At 38.3% G+C, this 6175-nt stretch overlaps 1 protein-coding gene across 1 annotated transcript in view; it reads left to right on the top strand.

Annotated features, from left to right (window-relative positions):
* LOC107564431 (transforming growth factor beta receptor type 3-like) overlaps window positions 1–6175 on the top strand; it is a 137102-nt gene that overhangs the window by 5750 nt on the left and 125177 nt on the right. The window lies entirely within an intron of this gene.

Raw genomic sequence — 6175 nt, 5'->3', positions numbered from 1 at the left:
GGCAACGAAGGAGTGGCTTTGTAAGAAGCATTTCAAGGTCCTGGAGTGGCCTAGCCAGTCTCTAGATCTCAACCCCATAGAAAATCTTTGGAGGGAGTTGAAAATCCATGTTGCCCAGCGACAGCCCCAAAACATTACTGCTCTAGAGGAGATCTGCATGGAGGAATGGGCCAAAATACCAGCAACAGTGTGTGAAAACCTTGTGAAGACTTACAGAAAACGTTTGACCTCTGTCATTGCCAACAAAGGGTATATAACAAAGTATTGAGATTAAATTTTGTTATTGACCAAATACTTATTTTCCACCATAATTTGCAAATAAATTCTTTAAAAATCCTACAATGTGATTTTCTGGATTTTTTTCCCTAATTTTGTCTCTCATAGTTGAGGTATACCTATGATGAAAATTACAGGCCTCTCTCATCTTTTTAAGTGGGAGAACTTGCACAATTGGTGGCTGACTAAATACTTTTTTTCCCCACTGTATATTAGGGCTGCACGATAAATCGCATGCGATATTTAACGCACATCTTATCAGTAAAGCAAAACCACGTTCATATTCGCGTAATTTTTTGCGCAGTTCGTCAGTGAACAACGGCTCTGTGTAGTTAATGCTGCTCAATGTGAAAGCCCGCAGGTGATGGAGATTTACTGCTGATTAAAGAACTGGCTTTTTGATGAGATGCACATTAAATATCGCATGCAATTTATCGTGCAGCCCTAATATATATATATATTTGTTCACTGCCAAGTTCTTTGGGGAACTCTAAATTTTTTTTTTATGGCATCGCTGTGAAAACTCTTTTGGAAACTTTATTTTTGAGAGGGTAGAATGAGCATTTACTGCCTAATACCAAACTATGGTTAAAAACGTCACATGATTTTGGCAATACGTAAGCATAAGGATCCCATCTTATCCCATCTAATTGTTTCAGTAGGAAATATGTCAACGAAGGAAAGAACATTGCTTTCATCAAACCATTTCATGGGCTCTGTAAAGGACAGCTTTTGATGTTTGGATGGATTGGCTTGGGAACAGTTTGTCAAGTTGGACTCATCTTCACACTGGAATGCGTATTCTGCAAATCCTTGATTTTATACAGAATGTAATTTTACACAAGAACCCTAATGCGATAAACACAAATTCTGACCTGCTTGTGAATGATCTGTATCTTTCATTAAGTCAGTTTCTCATTTTGAACTGAATATTGATGGTTTTATAGTTTTAAGTCACGCTTCTTCCTCCAGAGTGAAGTGCCTCTTTGAGTTCAGAGCGAGGCTGCGTATTAAACCATATGGTGTTCGTCACTCCACCTACACAGTAAAAGTATGGAGTAGCTACTTATTATGTTCAGTCTGGGGTCTGCTGCCTTGAATTTGCTAATGACATTTCCAGATTTTTTCTGAATGTTATTGTACTATATCTTTCTGCCGAGAAATAGAGGGAGAGACAAAATCAGCAGGAGTCATATGAGGTGAGGTCTCTAAACTAGACCCCGACCGATATATCGTTTTGCCGATTTTATCGGTCGATACGAGCCTGTCGCTGTTATATCGGTATCGGCAAATATGCCGCCGATATGACATTTTTTTTACAGAACATATAACGCAGATAAAATGCTTAAAATGGTGTAATTACTTAGTTTGTCCAGCAGAGCGCGCTCCATGGTTAGCTACTGGTGACCTGGATGAAACGCTTTACAGCTTAAGTCTAAGGAAAACCATTGAAACTTTGAATGGTCATATCTCCGTAATGGGGCTGTGAATCCGCACCAAATTCAGGGGATCCCTTCAGCTCGAGGAACCCTCTCGAACGCGAATCGAGTGTACGTCTAGAGGCCCACTTTCGAATGAGACCACCCCCGCGTCGATAGCCCCCGGGGTTCGGGTATGGAATACCATTGAAACTTCAGTCTGGCGCCGACCGATCTGGCGATCCCGGGGGGCTACCTACCGACGCAGGGAGGGTGGCGTTCGAGAGGGATCCTCGAGCTGAAGGGATCCCCCGAATTTGGTGGAGATCCGCCGGCACGTTCGCGAGATAGTGACACTAGTCAACACTTTCACTTCAGTAAGGAGGTCTCTTGTTCAGGCAGCAGCATTCAAGCATTGTCTTATTCGACCGCAAGTGCCCTGCGAAGTGGACTTCACATGAAATTCCGCCATGATTCCAGTTCCAAGGGAATGTACATGTTACAATCAAAAGACATTAAAGTGCGTGAGACGTTAATTTATATTGTATTTATTTTAGGGATGCACCAATATGAAAATTTTGGCTGATACCGATAACCGATTATTCTTTATTTTTGAAAGCCGATAACCGATATGTTGGCCGATAAATCTATATCCAAATTGTTATATACTTTTTGAGAGCCTGATTACAAAAAAGGTCTCATCATTAAAAGCCACATCCCAAACACTTCAACATAAGCAGCCTAGTTTGAACGGTGTGCGTTTTAAAAATATTTTTACTCTCCCATTACCAAATTTAGTCATAAAAAAGTCTTACAAATAAATAAAATAATGCATAAATAATGCAAACAAGTCACTGGATATCATTACACGTGTAAAGAATCAAAATGAATGCGCCACAGATCAATAAAACAGAAAAGGCAGTTATTGCGTGCTATAGTCAGAATGTGTGATCCTGTTGTGGATGCGCTCTTCCCATATCAACGCGCTGAAACACAGCAACTAAACCCAAAGAATGCACAACGTTTTATTATAATAATGTTCTCATTAGAATGTTATATACACAACATTCCCAATCATAGTTATTAATGTTGTGCACTGCTGTTTTAGCTGCGTGCGCTGAGCTAAAGACGATCACCGGTAAACTGAAGCGCTCTTTTAACTTAACCAAACACATTCTATATGAGATAAATCAGATATACATCAAATAAACACAATATTACAACGTACAATTGCACAAAAGGCTGCAAACGAACAGCGCGCATCTGAAGTGTCTCTGAAGGAAATAATGCGTTATTTATCGGCTTTAAGATATCGGCCAAATTTTCTTATCAGGCCGATACTGATAACAGAAAAAATGAGCATTTATCGGCCGATACCGATATGGTGGCCGATATATCGTGCATCCCTAATTTATTTATAAACGTATATTATGTCACACTTCACACTTATGTAAGTAAGTTTCGTCTGTGTGTGAAGACCGTAGCGCAAATCCGTGAATGAATGTTCCGAAGTGAAATAAACTTCAAAGGAATAAAGTTGATAATTGAATTAAAGTTGAATAAACTTCAACTTTACTGTTCAGTGCACTGATGTCAGACTCATTTTGGATAATAAAGTTTATTGTTAAATTGTTAAATGCCCTGCCTCCATTACATATCTTTGTCACGTCATTATAAGTGTTTGATCACCACATTTGAGTGATCATTGCAAAAAATGTGTTTATGTATATATATTCTGTTTATGTAAATACTGTATTCTATATATAGTACCAGTCAAATGTTTGGACCCTCGAATGGGAAAGCGTCCAAACTTTTGACTGATACTGTACTATAATATACACAAAGAATATCAGCCGATATATCGATATCGGCCTTTTTTTTACTCCCTAATATCGGTATTGGTATCGGCCCCGAAAAACCCATATCGGTCGGGCTCTACTCTAAACTGAAACAAACACACTATATTTTATAATTGATTGAGTTAAATAGAGGTGCTCACGTGCCATGGTTTTAGTTTATGGTCCACTATTGTTCCACTGGTCCATTTTTGGGGGCGAAATGCTTAGAAAGTTCAGATATTACACTCACACAGCTGTTCGAGAGGATGATATTCGTTATGGTCAAATAATTAATTGAAAATAACATGTAATGTACCATAACGTAACACCAATGGGCCTGGGGCAGTGTTTTAATTTTGTATTTTGTTTTGCCCTAACCAGGCCTGCAGATTTTTTTTCATTAAGCTTCTTAAGCACTTTTATTTTTTTAAGCGCTTTCATTTTGTTTTGTTAATTTTTTAATTTTTTGCCCAATCCCGGCCAGTAGAAAAAAGTTTTTTATTCATTTAAAAAATTTTTTTTTTCTGTTTTATTTATTCTTTTGTTTTCCCCAACAATGGGCTTTTATTTGTTTTGTTGTGATTTTTGTTTTGCTTCGGTTTGCCCTTGATAACATCTTCTTAAATCTGAGGACTCCAAAATGCCTCTATGGGCACTGGCTTGGGGCCTCTATGCTGGAAGTGCAATATTTGTTGAGATTCTGCAAAATGACTTCCCAACCTCAGCAGCTGCCCGTGCGTGAATGGCTCTTTGTTCCTGCAGCTGTTTGCAGAGAGAGAGAGAGAGAAAGAGAGAGCATGCTCTCCTCACCTTACTGAGAGAAAATGAGAAAAGGGCAGAAAGATAGGAGAAGGAAGGAAGCAGAGTGAAAGCTATAGTTTCAGAAACTGATGAAGTTGCGGCTTTCGTTACTCCTCTCTTGGGGACACCCCCCAGTGTAGCATGTGGTTGTTTTTAACCATTGATAAATGTTCTGATTGACATTTGAGGTTTTAATCCATCTGTGCCTCTGTGCATCTTTGTGTAAGTTTTACATATATTGATTCTCCACAGTGCACTGGGGTAGCGTGTGATGGGTTGAGGCACAGTTCCTCACCCGTTGCTACACGGGTGGCTGATTGTGCTGAATGTAACTGCTAAACCCATAAGTGAAATGCTTGGTTTTGCTTCAGTAAACTAGCGTGACAAACCTGTGATGCTGTTTGGTCAGGTTAATAAGAGTGTTATTGGCCTTTAGACTGTGCATGTGTAAACATATCTACACACTCTGTGTGGGATGGTGATGTATGCCTCTTAAAATCTGCTACTTTCATAATAGGTCATCTTTATGAGCTAATGAAAAAAACATTAGAGAGGCAGCCATGTCGAAACTGGTGAGTTGTGCAGCAGTCACAAACTGGAGTCTTGCGGTGCTCTAAACTATAAATATTTAGAAATATGAACCTTTTCATCGATTTATAATAATAAACTGTCTGAAAATAATAGGAAATTGCTTTTAAGACTGCTATTAATATCAGTTTTGCCGATGTTTGGACCTACATTCACCATTATTTACTTCAAAAACACTGAACCTGTATTTGGGACGGTGGCCATGGAAAACGTTTCATTTTCAGTTTTCAAAAAGTTAATTTTGTCAAAATGGAATTAAACTAACTGAATTGAGTCTGACGTGACATTTCAGAGGCTCTGAGCAGACGTAAATGTTTGAATGCCAGTGTAGATTTGTTTGAAAGGTTTATATTTAATGACACAATATCTGTCATGATGCAGATGGTATGTTTATTATTGCAGCACTTTGTCAGGTCAGGTAGTGGACTTAGTGAAACTGCATGTGGATAATGCATGTTGTATTTAAGCTCCACTAGTGTGGCATGTGTTGGCTTTAGCCCACCCTCCGGTGAACTCTGATTGGCCGCTTCATTGCTCAAGTTCAGTTGTGGTCATGTTAATTAGCTGTCATCTGTTAATGGCATTAACAGCAAACTCCAGGTGTCTAATCTGACGATTATCTCCACTGCTGCATTTCTTTTATTGTGTCGTTTAAATCACTATGTATATTGAAAAGTGGCTGTTCAGAGTATTTTCACAGACAGTATTTTCACTTTATGCTTTAGTTTTTCATTTTCTAGATATTAGACATGTTTTAGTGATTATGAAACAAGCGTACAGTATTCAAAGTATGACCAGGATGTAACTTAGTTCAAGTTTACTTGTTTATTTGCATTATTTTGTGTAAATGTAAGTTGTAATTTTTTGAAAAAAGTCTCTTATGCTCACCAAATCTGTATTTATTAAATCAAAAGTACAGTAAAACTGTAAAATTCAAGGTTTGTACTATTTTTATATATTTTTTTTATCCGGTTATTAAAAGTATTTTTTGTTCTTTTAAATATTTTAAAATGGCAAAGCTGAATTTTCAGAAGTGAAAAGCAGCCTTTGATACTGCAGCTCAGGTCAGTATGACCCATCTCTTATTTTCTTCATTCCCACCATTCACACGAGGCTTAATTAGTGGGTTGAGATTAACAAGTGCCACTACCTCAACCAGAGCCCTGCTGTCTCTTCCCATCTAAGTCCACAGGATGTGACATTAAGACTCTAATACCCTGCTGCTTGGTCACTGACTGACATCTTTCTCTCTCT

This window comes from Sinocyclocheilus grahami, unplaced genomic scaffold, assembly GCF_001515645.1.
Source record: "Sinocyclocheilus grahami isolate Dianchi unplaced genomic scaffold, SAMN03320097.WGS_v1.1 scaffold934.1, whole genome shotgun sequence".
NCBI classification, from domain to species: domain Eukaryota; kingdom Metazoa; phylum Chordata; class Actinopteri; order Cypriniformes; family Cyprinidae; genus Sinocyclocheilus; species Sinocyclocheilus grahami.
The sequence above is the reverse complement of the archived record's forward strand: the minus strand, read 5'-3'. Positions and strand labels throughout refer to the sequence as shown.